General features: G+C 42.9%; 1 long non-coding RNA gene across 1 annotated transcript in view; it reads left to right on the top strand.

The window, feature by feature from the left end:
- Nucleotides 1-14,162, top strand: part of LOC107039077 — a 72,045-nt gene extending 57,883 nt beyond the window's left edge. Inside the window, exon 3 of the long non-coding RNA XR_001460943.1 lies at nt 13,407-14,162. This is a non-coding gene — a long non-coding RNA (uncharacterized LOC107039077). The remainder of the gene's footprint in view (nt 1-13,406) is intronic.
- The last annotated feature ends 257 nt before the right edge of the window (nt 14,163-14,419 follow it).

The following is a 14,419-nucleotide window of genomic DNA, read 5'->3' as shown; positions in this document are numbered from 1 at the left end:
GGGGGGGGGAGGGGTGGAAAACTGGAAGTGTGAGCCCAGTGGGGTTGCACCGAAGGGGGAAGGTTGCGCTGCGTCAAAGTGGGAGAACGAAACGGCAGTAGCTAGGGTAGTTGAGGCGCATGAGCACCACTTTTATTGATTCCGTAACTGCCGCCATGACTGCCCGGTTCTCTCTCGGGGGGTGGAAGGGGGGCGGAGGGGTGGGTGGAAAATACAGGGGAAACTGCGGGGTGAGGGATAGGAAACGGGAGTGAGAGGCTGATGGGGTGGGAACTCTGCGGAGATAAAAAGGAACGAGGGCTGGGGCGGCGAGGTATACATCCGGCCGATGAGAAAAAGAGAGAAAAAAAGTGGAGAGAAAAAAAGGGTATGGGATTTGGTTTTTCCCTCGCACAAGTTGATGAGGAGGAAAGAGTCAGATATACCTTCCGGATATCAACATATCTTAGTGGAAATAAAAATACGAGGAGGATGTGTGAATAAATTTATTGAGTTGTAGTTCTTGTAAAAGCGGAGGAAATGCGTATTTTTTCTGGTTTGTGGAGATTAATGTCGGAGATTTTCTGATAGGGGGAAATTTGGGAAGTATTGTTACGGATTATCGCATGATTTTCTGCAAGCCCATCAATGGATATGCCTTTCTGTGTGTTTCCTGCATACTCCGTCATGATTATGCATTCCAGTGTATGTCCGTGCACGCAAACCTGCGTTACCAAGCATCGTCCCCCGTGACGTTATAATGCCGTGCATTCTCCGGCATGGCTGTGCGTTTCCGCGTATGTCTGGACACAACATGGTGCGTTGCCAGACATATTCCGTTATGGCCGTATGATGTCGTGCATTTTCCGGCATGTCTGCGCGTTTCCGTGTATGTCTGCATACATCATCGTGCGCTGCGACGCATGTTCCGGCATGACCGAGCGTTAACAGACATGCTCCGACATCATTGCGGATTCCCCTGCACTTCCATCCATTAACAACTCCCTGACGCTCCCTTCACCGTATTCCCACAACGCCTCCACCCTCACTCCAAAAAATTTGATCATCCAAAGAGCAAAAACTAATCAGCGCTACAAAACCCTCAATATCGTAAATTCCCCGGTCAAAACTCTCTCCTCATCGTCCGCCAGCCTACCCCGAAGGGGATCCACCGCTGATAGGGAAAGGGTTGTACTCCAAATGCGTTGAGATAATTAAGCCGCATGACGTATAGCCGTTTCGCGAGTTGGCTCGTTATCTCCCGGATACTCCGGGGCCGTCCCATCCCTCTCCGGCATCCGTACTTTTGGATATACGCAAAATCGGAAGGGGTGAGCCCCATGGGTCCCGCACACAGAAGCGCCCTCTCGTCCACACGAGACAGCTCAGAGGTCGAGCGTTCAATGGTCGACATCGTATTCTGTCTTGATCCCCTTATCGTATTTGCTCTCTGACTCCCCCTCTCCCCCCTCCTCTCTCTCTTTTTCATGGAAACTACTATTGTTGTCCATTCTCTCCGTCAATCTTCCCCAATCGCCCACACCTCCGTAACTCTCCATTGTGTGTCTTCGTTTTCCATTTCCCTTCACTCCCCTCCGGGCCTTCAACCCTCTCTCGACTGCTTTATTGTCTGAAGCCGCTCCATCGAGGGTGCATCCCATTCCCGGGGCTTTAATTGAGACATAAATAAGGTTTGTTTGGCTTTGCGGACCCGTAGCCGCCGGAAATTGGGATTGAGCCTCAAAACCAATACCACTCGTTCTGCATAATGGCGCAGGTGAATTTAACTGACAAAAAAATCATGCACGCCGAGAGAAAAAATTAGGGCAGGTTGGATAATTAGGTTTCCATGAAGAGATCTACTTGTGGACAAAAGAGAAAGTTTCCACCGAAACATGATAATTTGAAGAGGAAACTACAATGAAAAATTCCAAAATTCTTTAGAAAACTGAATTTTCTAAATTTTTCTCAAAGAATGAAAAAAATGGGGTTTTTCTAGGCTTTCTAGACTTTGAAACCTGCATCCGAGTAAAAAAATTGACAATTAGGACGCGAAGAATAATTTGTGAGTTTAAAGAAATTGAAAATACCGCGCGTTTTTAGCGACTAACTTCAGGCAGCGCATTGACCAATCAGACTTGAGGATTAACGGTCCGGCAGTTTCGATTTCGATATGCAGTAACTTCGTGGGACATCCATCATTTATAAATAGAAAATTTGTGTCGTTTATGAATTCAATTTCGCAGTTAAATTGTTGTCATCATTGTGATGGCGAGAACCTTTCGACATTTTGTAATGAAATCTATTATTAAAACGTCTGGAAGAAACTATTTCCTCACGACAAATCTTTCATTAACATGTCATCCTATAACATTAGGACATTTCTTTCCTCGACATCTTAAATTAAGACGGCTTTCGGACTCTAGTTTCGCAGTGTCTACCTGCCCCAAGAATAATGATCCCAAGTCTCACCGGCCCAACCCTCCCATTATTTCATTATTATCTCTCACTCTTCCCATTCTCATGTCTCCTCCACCTTTTCTTCCCTCAGCCATGTGCATTCGCACTTGCTGCTATCAGCCATTCGTGCCTTCTTTTTGCGCCCACGCCCAATGCACGCCTACCTAACCTCTCCTCTCGCCAGCATCGCCGGAGAGAGATACTACACGTGTGTGGGAGATTAGTTACGCCGGGTCGTTTCGATCGTGTCGTTAAAGTTGCCCGTGATAACTCAACGGGTTCCTGGGGACACACATGCGACAACGGAGAAAATGCGATTGACGTAGATCAGCGGGCTCCCCTCACCGCCACCTCTCGGGGATTCCGGAGAAATATTTGCGCCGTTTCTGAAGAAGTGGCTCCACGCCGGTGGCCAGTCGTGCATGCCGATAAGGGGATGCGTCGAGAATTCTGCTAATGGACAGGACTACATCCTCAGAGATATATTATTTTATGCTATTTTAATTGTAGCTGATCGTGGGGGTCGCGTTTATTCGTGAACAGTTGCTTTTCTTCATTGAATTTTATCAATTTTTTCATCACTTGTGTGGAAAGTCGGATTCTGCGCACGCGGAACGCATGCTTCGCGAAGTTTATGAAATCCAATTCTGATTGGTCAATGCGGCGCGCGAAGTTAGCCGCGAAAAACCGCGCGGTCTTTTCAAATTGCTCAAACTCAAATTATTATTTGCGTTGTAATTGGCAGTTTTTTTTCACTTGGTTGTAGGTTCTGAAGTCTAAAAAAGCTGGAGAAACTCCCATTTTTTTACTGTTTGAGAAAAATTTGGAAAATTCGGTTTTTTAAAGAATTTTTGGATTTTCCGTCAGGTAAATCTGTTTCACTCCATCAAATATTCTCGCATGGAACCTATAGTTTTTGTTTCTTCTCTAGAAAATCTATCATAAAATTTCATAAAATTTCTCTGATTTTTCCACAATTATTATTCCACAAGATTGAAAATTATTCATTAATTTTTCACCTATTCATTCATCTTCATAATAAATTTCTTATATCGTTCACTTTTATAATGCATTTATGACTGTATAAAATTTAGTTTAATGAAAATTTGAATGAAGAAAGCGAATCTTCTCACAAGTAACTCATGGAATAGCGCAAAAAACGCCTCAAATGCCCTAGCTTCCAGCATTCCTGCGACACATCTAATATTCCTAATCCCAATTTTATTCCCAGCAAATAAAACACCTACGACACATAAAATCCCCCAAACTTTCGCCATAAAATTAATTCAAAATCAAGCCTGAGACACCCCAAAGTACCCCGCCACCTGATTTCTTCAACTCTCAAATGAAATGTATTTCCAGAGACCCATAAATTACAGAAAATTCAATATGATTCCGGTGCCCTCTCGCCGTAACTCATCCAAGGGGAATTTTTCGGTTCACGTAGATGTGATGTGCCACTGAAAGAGACTCTCGTTCTGCTGGGGACAGGGGCCGGGGGGAGGGCGAGGGCGAGCTTGAGAGGCAGTCCGTGGCACGCGGCGGCGGTAGCTCACCAGCGTTTCATTAGCGGAAGATGCTGCACCTTGCGCGGGGGATGGAAAAGCGGTTTGGAGGGTGAGGCTGGCGTTCTGCGAGATTAGAATCCGGTGGGTGGTGGTGCTCTGAGGGGTTTTCGTTCCTCATGATAAGGTATTCTTCTAACATCGCTTCTCTGCGGAGCATCCTTTCAAATTCAGCAGCGAAGTGGTAAAACGGTTCAAGTCGACGTTGACTGTCGGTCAGTTTTCCGTGAATATTTCGGAATCTAAGGCAGGTAGCAAAATTTTTGTCATGACCTTTTCTGTAGAGTGAATTGAGAGCTACCGAAAAGGTATTAACGAAAATTTCGCTATCTCCCTTAGATTCGGAGATATCCCTCAAAAACTCGCCCTAGGGCTGAGTTGACTTGAATTGTTTCATCACTTCACTTCTGAATTATAATTAAAATCCAAATTAAATATTAAAATTTGAGAATGAAGAATGAAATTGAAATTTAAATGACAAAATAAGGTGAATATGACAGTCAACATAAAAATAAAAATTTAAATACAATAATGAAATCATAAAATAAATATTAAAAATTAAAATCAAAATGAAACGGCAAAAATCTAAATAAAATATTCATATTGAACATGAGAATGAAATCAACATAAAAAGAAGAAACTAATATAAAAATCAAAGTCTAAATCAAATTAAAATAAAAAGACAAACTGAAAACAGAAATTTGAAAAAAACGAAAATAGAAAATAAAAAATAAAAATCGCAAGATGAGCGAACCAAAAGTTCCAGACGATTATAGAACCGCTCGAAACAATTGGAAAAAGGAAACAATGGCGTCAGGGTCGGGTGAGAAAAGGGGGTGGGAATTCAAACGATCGAGATACGTCAGCAGAATCACCAGTAGCGCAACGGACTCCAGCGTTGTTTGGTTGTTCTCCGGCAGCATTAATGAGAGTTGCGAGATTAAGCCGAGGGTGAAATACGAGGGGGTACGCGCTCTGCAAAGCCATCCTCGGAATTTTTTTAAAACCCACCATTCGAGCCGAGTTTTCGATATGGTATCCGTGAATTGAGCGCGAACGATCGCTGGGGATATATATCGGAGGGAAAAAAACTGGGAAATGAAAGGGAGGATAAGGGCGAGAAAAATGGGTGGAATAAAAAAAAAAGATGAAAATAGAATGAAGAGACGGTGTGGGAGAACTAGAGCGGAGGACTGCTATCGGAGTGAAAAGGTATAGCCCTCTGCCCCCGCTTCAGAGGTTGATCTTGCAGAGAATAATGATCCAAGCATTCAAATTTATCCATCTTACCGCTATCGGGTATGTCCAGAGTATATTTCGGAGAACGAAAAGAGATACTGACCTTCAGGAATGTTGCAAAACCGAAAAATCCTGCAGCGCCTGGGGCCTATACTTTTTAACCCGACAGTAGTGCCTTCCCTACCGCGCACTTTACATTCATGCACGTATTGAGCAAGGGGTGGATAGTGGTGTCAATGTATTCACGAACGCATGGACACACCCCTTTCACGTGATATTGTGTGTGGAGATTTATTGAGAGATGTGTTAACACTTGTTCAACGGAATTTTTTTGAAAGTTTTTAGAAATTCACAGAAGAAAAAGTTTATTTCACGCTTCATCCTGCAGTTAAAAAGATTCTCGTTCTCGAATTGATCTTTTGATTCTGTTCTTAAGTTAATCTACTGACCTTTCACGGCTTTTTTAAATCCCTTTTGAAATTTGTGATTTTATTTCAATAGAATTTACGAGTCCTTTGTTATTACAAATGTATCACGTGACAACTTGATTCCCTTATTTCAAGTTCTCACTTGAAATAAGTGCGGTGTTGACACTTAATTTTACACATTCATCTTCTGAAATCAACCAATTTCTTAATCTCCAAATAATACGGACTAGAACCGTGAGTTTCTTAAGGGATGACAAAAAACCATTGATTCCTCAAAATTTTTAATCGGATTTCCTAGAAAAAGTTGTCAATATTTTTTAACGCCAATTTAACCAGGCGTTCATCATCACCCTCTGAAGGTTTATATGAGTTGACTTTAGAAAATATTAATAACTCTATGTAGGAAAGTTCTTTGAAAATTCTCAAAAGAACAGCCTTTTGTTGCCCCTTCAACTCAGTAATAGAATCCTTTTTTCTCTGTCTTCCAGAAGATGTTTTGTCTTCAGGAAATAAGTCTTCAATACAAGAACATATTACCCCCCTCTGATACTTGAAGTATTTTTTAAATGTCTATTATGCAAAATGTTTTGATCTCAAGCCTCGTCTCGGGCAAAAATTCTAAACTTGCAGCTCGATCTCATCAGCCTGATTTTCTTCATCTTGTGCAAACCAGATCCCCTTTGAGACCCAACAAACGAACCGAAACCATTTTTTCTTCTAATATGTGAAAATAACATTGACTAAATTACACTTTTGGTTACCTCTCACCAACATCTTTCCATCGAGATTCCGTCTACGGTTTCCCTGCAGTACCATCCTGAATATTGCCGATAAATCAAGGTTACAGGGGGTCCAAAGGCTTAGCTTGTCGTATAAATACGCGACTGGATCTTCATTACAAGAAGGGAAAAAGAGCCCAGACGACCCCAAGGAAAACGCGTCGACGTGACATACGCGCGACAGGCAATAACCGTGGTGGTAGTAGGTGAGCATTCACGAGCGGCCGTAACTACGGATCTCCGTAATGCTAATTTAAGACTCCTATCGGATACGACGTTAACTGTATCTAATGTGCAAAAAAAAAAACACTGGAACCTTCGAGGTATACGTACACCCGTATACGCAATGTATCTCGTCTTGCTTTTGTTTGCTTTCATTCTGCCGTGAATTATGGCCCCCTCTCTTCCACTCTTTCTCCATTTGCTTCACTATGACGTTCTCGAAGTCCCCCGCCGTGAGACTAAGCAATGGTTACAGAGAAAGGGGAGGGATTCGAAAGACCACCGAAAACTTTTCTCATTTCCGATTGAGTCGAATCCATGAAGAGGCGGCCATTCCACTCCGACCCTTCACCTTTTCACTGATTCATTTAATGGCTGTCTTGTAAGTTGTCTTTGAATTACTTTGTAGAAGTTTGAATCAGATTAATGTTAAAGTGTGATTGTGAATATATTGAAGAATTGATTAACCCGAGGTAGAGGACTTAATTACATGTTCATTCTTTTCCTCAGAAGATCCTCACATTTGATTTTCTCAGTATCGTTCCGTCATCAGAACTCTCTTGACGATTAATTCTCGCCTTCTAATCAAGCCGAAATAACGCGTTCCAATCGTTAATCCCCGCCATCCCATAATTCTGAGCCGTCCAATTAGCCCGTGGGACATGAGAGAAGAAAATTCAAAGGAATTTAAATATGCAATGTCCGCAGGGTGAGCACCTTGCATAACTGAGGATCCCTCCCCGACGCTGGCATCTAGCGCCCCGGCGGAGCTCCTCCGACGGCGAAAGGAAAAAGAAGAAGAAAAAGAGGAAGTTCAGGAAAAGGAAGAGGGCAAGGCGGTGGGCGGATGTATGTCAGGCACGTAGCAACGGGGATTGCTTCTATGGCACATTCAGGCAATCATGCCGGCAATGCAGCGGCCCATCTTACCACCTCACCGCTTCTGCATATACCCAGCAAATGGTATCGTATATGTCTAACCTCTTCGCCCGTTTCACATCCGCACGTACGTCGAAAGGTTCTCTCTAAAAATCCGGAGATTCTCTTCATCCCAATTCTCACCCTCTCCCCCAACCCTTAACGTCGCTCTCTCTGATTTACGGAGATATCTGTTTATAATTAAAAACAAGAACATGGGAGAGACGACTGTAACTTCGAAGAGCCAGAATCTTGAGGAAATTCCAGGCACGCTTCGCTATAAAAATGTACGAGAAGGAACGCCGTGATGTTGGGATGCATTTTTATTTATGAATTTTTCGCACTTGAAATAAGTAGATTTTTTATACTACTTTATAGATGTTTTTCTGAAATCGACTGGTTTCTTATTCTTGACACAATGCATGTCAGAACTAGGAGTTTCTTAACGAATAACAGAAGCCCATTGATTCTTCAAATTTTTCAAACGCGTTTCCTACAAAAAGTTTTGAATATTTTCCAAAACCAAAGTACACTGATGTTCATCGTCACGTTCTGGAGGTCAGTGTGGTTTGGTTTTAGAAAATCTGCATAACTTTTTGTAGGAAATTCGATGACAGATTTGAAAGTCAAGCCGCATTCTTCTCCCGCGCAAAGTCAGTCGCATTAATTTTTTTTCTCTGCATTCTAAAATATTTTTTGTCTTTATAAAATCAATGTTTAGGTCAATATCGTATTATCTTCAATGCTTGAAATATTTTTTCCTTCTGCTATGCAGAAACTTCTGATCTCAAGTCGTGACTGAGGCCAAAAATCTGTACTTTAAGCTTATTCTTGCACGCCGAGAGATTTCCCATGAAAATCAGATCCTCTTCACCCTTTTATTCATTTCAATTCTCACCCTCTCCTGCAACACTTAACATCACCTTCTCTGATATAAGAAGCTATCTATTTATAATTAAAAACCAGAAGACCGGCGAGACAGCGATAAATTCTGAAAACCAGAATCTTGAGAAAATTCCAGGCACGCTTCACTATAAAAATATACGAGAAGGAACGTCGTGATATTACAATGATACGTGCCTTACCCCTTTGGGCACGGATGAAAGAACTCGAAGAATTTCTATTCGAGTAACATACCATTCTCCCAAGGAATATGATTAATAAAAAATGGTGGAGAAGAAAAAAATCATCGAGATAACTTCTGAACACAAAAAGGAATATTCATAAATTTCATTTTCATTATAAAAGAGCATTGTACACCGTAGACAAAGAGCCTGAACATTTCACAGCCACCACTCTTCTCGCGCTCCATGGAACTCCAAAGCGTATCAGCATTCAAAGTGCTCCGAGTGTTGGAAGAGAGGATGGGGTGGGGTGGGCACTTCAGGACAGGAGAGAGGAACAAAAAGCCCCGAGAGGAGGATGTTGCATTAATATTTATACGGGGGAAAAAGGGAGCGCTGTGGGCGGAGGGGGGATGAAATGAAATGCAAATGCCTTAACGAGCCACTGAGGAACTACTGGAGTACCTTTATAGCGAGAAGCACCCCGACGGTCACGAGTCTACTCGAGTCTCATCAACGACCTCGTGACTATGAGAGAAAACGTTTTATATTTTTCACATTTGTGAGTATTTGTCAACGCCGGGAGGAAAAGAGCTGGTGATCTATGGAGGATGTTAAATATGGATGAATTTAAATGGAGGAAAGTGTATTTTAAGTCGTGCTCAATTTTTAATGAGTGGTCCTAAGGATCACCGCCATTACCAGAAATTGCTTGCAGTCTGGGATATGCAGTATTTAGAGTGGGTTTTAGGACCGCATGCTTGCGTGAGGGGTGAGGATTACTTCGAAAGAGTCGATTTGGTGGGAGAAGCTAGGCTTTTCGTAGTGGACGGAGAGAGGTTATCAGAACGTTCATTAATTGTTGTTTTCTAATTTTTGATAGATCAACTTTGCTTTTAAGTCTCATTCAGAAATCTTCAAAAAGCTCAGTTAAATTATCAGAAGCTTGTATTGTTGGCCAACAAGATCTCTTTCATTTGATCTACGACCAATTTGACATCAAATCTTCATGAATTTCATGAAGATCGAGGTAGCTATGGATCTGGGGCGCAATCAGTCTTCTTCAGATACTCTGAAAGAAGTCCTGTTTGACAGACAAATATTCTTGATGGACATCATTAACAAGATGATCACAAACAGGTAGTCTTCAAACAGCTGTTATTGATCAACACAGCTATTGGGCGCCTCGCCATGGCAAGCGCTTCAGTCCTTCCCCATCTGTATACTTGTATTTAAGCCTGGTTGGTTCTTGGCCCTGATACGGATAGGGGGTTGCTCTCAACCCTCACAAATTCCAGTCCAACTCTCCGATTTTCATTATAAATCCACACCCACCCGTCCACCTCCCTCCCCCTGGCTGTTCACTGAGCTTGCTATTCTTCCCCTCAGCTTCCAACTTTCAACCGTCTATTCTCCCTGCGATCTATTATATCTTTCGTCCATTTTCCTCCTCCACTGGACGTATTTTCCCTCTTATTTTCTTTTCTCCTTGTGCTCTCTCGCAAAGAAAACATCGCGAATGTGTTTTTCAATTTGGGACGGTGCCAGTTGGGAGCTATGTGAACAAAGGAATTTCTTTTATCCAACCCTTCTCAGTACTATGGCTTTTGCCCAACCCGTAGAATTATATTCTGGGTATTCTTTGCAGGAAACTTGATTTCAAAAGCAGTCGAATTGATTGTATTTGCGCTAGGCGGGGGATTCGAAGGGAAATGAAGGGTCTGTCAATTCATGTGGAAATTTTGGGAATGAAATTATTTTTGGAAAGTTGGAGTTTTGCTGAAGTTTTGCATTCTTCGGCATTTTACCCGAATCGTTCAAATACAAATGGATTTTTCGACGGTTGCAATCAATGCGTTTGGATTGTCAATGATAGGGTGCCATTGTGGCCTTATTACAACGGCATGGTTATGACTCCTGTATATTGTTACTTTGCTGTCTTCTCTTCGTGATTACATTTAGCATCCGGTGATTTGCGGGATTTGGAGAACAGCGGGTTGTCTGAGCGGTTGGTCAGTTGTTCTTTGATTGTCAACGATTGATTTGGTCAACAATGGCAGTATTTCGTAGCTTCCGGAAATGATAGAAAGATATAGTTTTGCGGTAGATCAAATCAGATGCCTTCATAGTTGATCCAGATCAAAAACCCTTGATTAAGTTCGTGTCATGCTTCACTCTAAACTTTCTCTTACACATCAATCTTACTACGCCATCTCCAATCCATATGTCAATACCAACGTCTGCATCAACTTTCCCACCCACCAAAAGTACCTAAATCAATCCATCGAGTCTCCTTCAGCACAACTAATCCGGCTTTTCGCAGTGAATACGATCATTGGATACCATCGAACGAATCGTATAATCTGAAATGCGCTCATCCCTCCAGCCGTGCATGGGCCGAGTTCAAACTATGAAACGAGCCAAAGTCGTGGATGAGTTCAAGCCAATTTTGCCGAGGGTGTGGGAAACTTCGCAACTGCGCGTTTTCCAATTTGGTCGGCTGCCAGTGAGTACAGCCATATGCAGGAACGAATGGCAAGCCGCGATCGTAATGCATCTTAATACTGGAGGGAGGGGTGGGCAGATGATTCAAAGTTTACAAGGTGCTTCTTCGAGTTCAGATGAGCAAAGCCGACCCTCCCCCTGTCTCCCGGCAGTCCGCGTATTCCGCGTGAGATCGTGGCTCGTAGCTCAAGCACCGGATGTGCCTAACGATGTCTTACGTACTCCATCGGCTTGCCCCATCCGCATTATTTTTTCTGCCCCTGGAATACTACAATATACTATTCTTGAGCTGTTTCCAACCCCTCGAATCGACGCACGTAGCATCGAACACGTGTTCCACCTCGGCTAATCTACCCTTGGATTTTCGCCTGGTGCCATTGGAAATGGCTCCAGATGCCGTAATACGAGGGAAACAGTGACCTCAAAAGCTTGAGTACCGTAAGATCCTCGTCTTATTTATGTAGTCGAAGAACCGATTTGATTTAGGAATTCAATTGACTTTTCTTTTCTGTCATAGTGTCAGCCTTTGGAATCAATCCTTAACATCAACTTCGGACATCCTTCTGAAATTGTCTTCATCTCTGTAAGATTGTCTGTTATCACAGAAATAATCCCCAAAACTCTCGGAGGAATACTTCCGACTTATTCAAAACGAAGTTTCCCCTGTTTTATTCAAGAGTTGATTTATCATTCAGATTATTGTTACCGAGTCTCGTTGTCGGATAGGCTATGCGCCTCTCGCCATAGACAACTCCTGCGTGGTATCCTGGAACCACCCCCCGGGCACATAGACGTCCACTGAATGGCCGTACTAAAACCAAATGGGTCATTTGATTTCAAAGCGATATCTCCCTTATGAGGGATATGTATATATGTACCTGCCTGGAGGGCAGAGAGGCGAGAATTGCGTTTGTATTGCGAAAATATACAATGTCCCGTATCATGTGCCCAGGAACGGCTCGCTAAGCACCCCTTTGCAACCATCAACGGCTGATCTGTTGGAAAGCAATCTACAAATAACAGTTCTGGGATGAGTGTTGGTTATATTAACAGTTGGAGAATCGTTGCATTTTAAACATCGTATTATTCCTTACGGAAGTTCTGGAGTGGAAATCGATGAGGTCGACTTCCTGAAGGAATCTTTTGGCTTTCTTCCTGTCCTGATCAGGTCTTGCTGACAAGCCCGCCCTAGCGGGAACTCTAACGGTGTCTGCGAAATGAAATCCTACGACGACAACTAGGTTCAACTATGATTAGCTCTCCAGGATGTCTCCTTGAGGTGTCCTGAAGGACTGAATCAGCAATTGAGGAGCATCTGATCAGCTGCAACCACGAATGAAGTTGGTGATGCATTTGGTCAGCACCAGAGCAAAACAGGCATCACATTCTTAGATCAAACTTCCTGAGAAGACTCACCATCTGTACCAGATCCTACAACTCCCCCCTCTCGGAGGTCTTCTCCCTGTAAACCTGCGTATCATCCCCAATCATCATTTACCAACTCTACATGTCGCTAGTTCGAAGCTGAGCCGTGACTCACGATACTTAACGAAGCTTAGTGAAGCCCGCAGGCAGAGCACTCTAGATACCATGGGAGCACTGTTAGAGAAGAGTAACGCGGTGTTTATCGGACCGTATCACCCACACCCCCGTCACTTGAAGCCCACATAGTGTATCGTCCTGGATTCACTCCGGTTGTGTGTGAGCCTCTCGCCCGCTTCAGAGACCAGAGGGTTTATTCGCGTAATCCCCCTACTCTACCGTTGGTCATCATGGCTGCCATTTGTTACCCCGTTTACTGCAGTACCAAGATCTCTTGCCCATTGCGGGATAATCTCGTACATGTCCGACCACACGTGATGCTCAAGCACTCCCCTCGCCATCTAGCTTTGGCTGCGTCGGACAATTTCCGATGTAATCTTCAGCCTTCATCTTCTTTCAGTGCGTTTCATTCATCGATGAAGCACGAGTCCCGCGTTTCTTAATGACTTCATCTTGAAAGTCGTTGACAAATGCACGACATCAGTTTAATACGCGAAGCCTATCTAAAGTGATCGTCTTGCTGAGACTCATTGCTAGACTCCGGACTCCTGAAATATCTCTATTCAGCTGGCCATCCGTGAAAACGAGTTTCTATCGGCGTCGGAACCACTATTGTCCGAGATGAAAGACACCGCTGCGTCGGCCATGCTCTCACCAGATATTCTCAATGATCCGTGATTAATTGTAATGAATTTTGTTTTCCAGACTGGAGATGGTCCAATAAAATTGGCTCATTAAGAAACGCCCAAGAACCAATCGCAAGGTGATCGTTAGCATACCTTCGAGAAACTTCGGGGGGATTAAGGCGGAGGACTTATCAGAGCCATCGGTCACCGCCTAATGAGCCATTGACAACGACACCGAGCACTTGGAGCCGCGGAAACTTGGGAGATATCATTTTTCAGTCGGAGCTAATACGGAATATCTACCACTTGGTACTGAATCCCGGGGATTCGCTATCTTGGATGGGGACTATTGCATGTGACCCAAATATTATCTCTTTCAATCTGCTAAAAGGGGAGGATTCTTCATGGGGCTGTGCTGATCGTCGCTGCTGAGGATGTGAAAAATCGCCCAAGTAGGCGATTTTGGAATTGCATCGTTGATGGCGACTGCGGTAATGTGATTATCAAGATCTTGTTTACGTAGGTAAACGATTTTTCGCGCGGGGAGGCATAGAGATAATTGTTGAATTAAAGATATTGGAGTTGATAGAGAAATTTTTTTAGTTTTTGGGTCCTTGATGAGGCGTACGTTATTACATTCCGGAGTCCAAAAATTTCGTCGGTTTCAGAGATTCTTTCAGAGTTAACAACGATCAATAGTACCAATGTTAATAAACTCTTAGAGTGACTATATAATAACGAAATCATTGCAATTCTCGACCGAAAATATAGTGATGCCGCGAGACTTGCTACGCGGAAAAATTTATATTTTGAAAAATATTGAAAACAATATCTTGAGTTGGCCCAATTTATATAAAAAATATATAAAATATGGTTTATGTATTTTTTTATATATTCTTTATAAATTTGAAAAATATATGGAATTGGCCCATATTATATATTTTTTGATGGGGGTTTACGAGACAATACTTTGGAGAGATGGTCTCGGTCTCGATGAACATGGAAATCTTTAGTCTCGTAAAGTCTCTCGAAAGTATGATGAATGTTATAATTTTTTGATAAAGCCAATAATGAGTGATCGCCGTGATTAAA

Source organism: Diachasma alloeum, unplaced genomic scaffold, assembly GCF_001412515.2.
Source record: "Diachasma alloeum isolate Michigan unplaced genomic scaffold, Dall2.0 Dall_scaffold_00291, whole genome shotgun sequence".
Taxonomy (NCBI): Eukaryota; Metazoa; Arthropoda; class Insecta; order Hymenoptera; family Braconidae; genus Diachasma; species Diachasma alloeum.
This window is presented reverse-complemented; position numbering and strand designations above follow the sequence as displayed.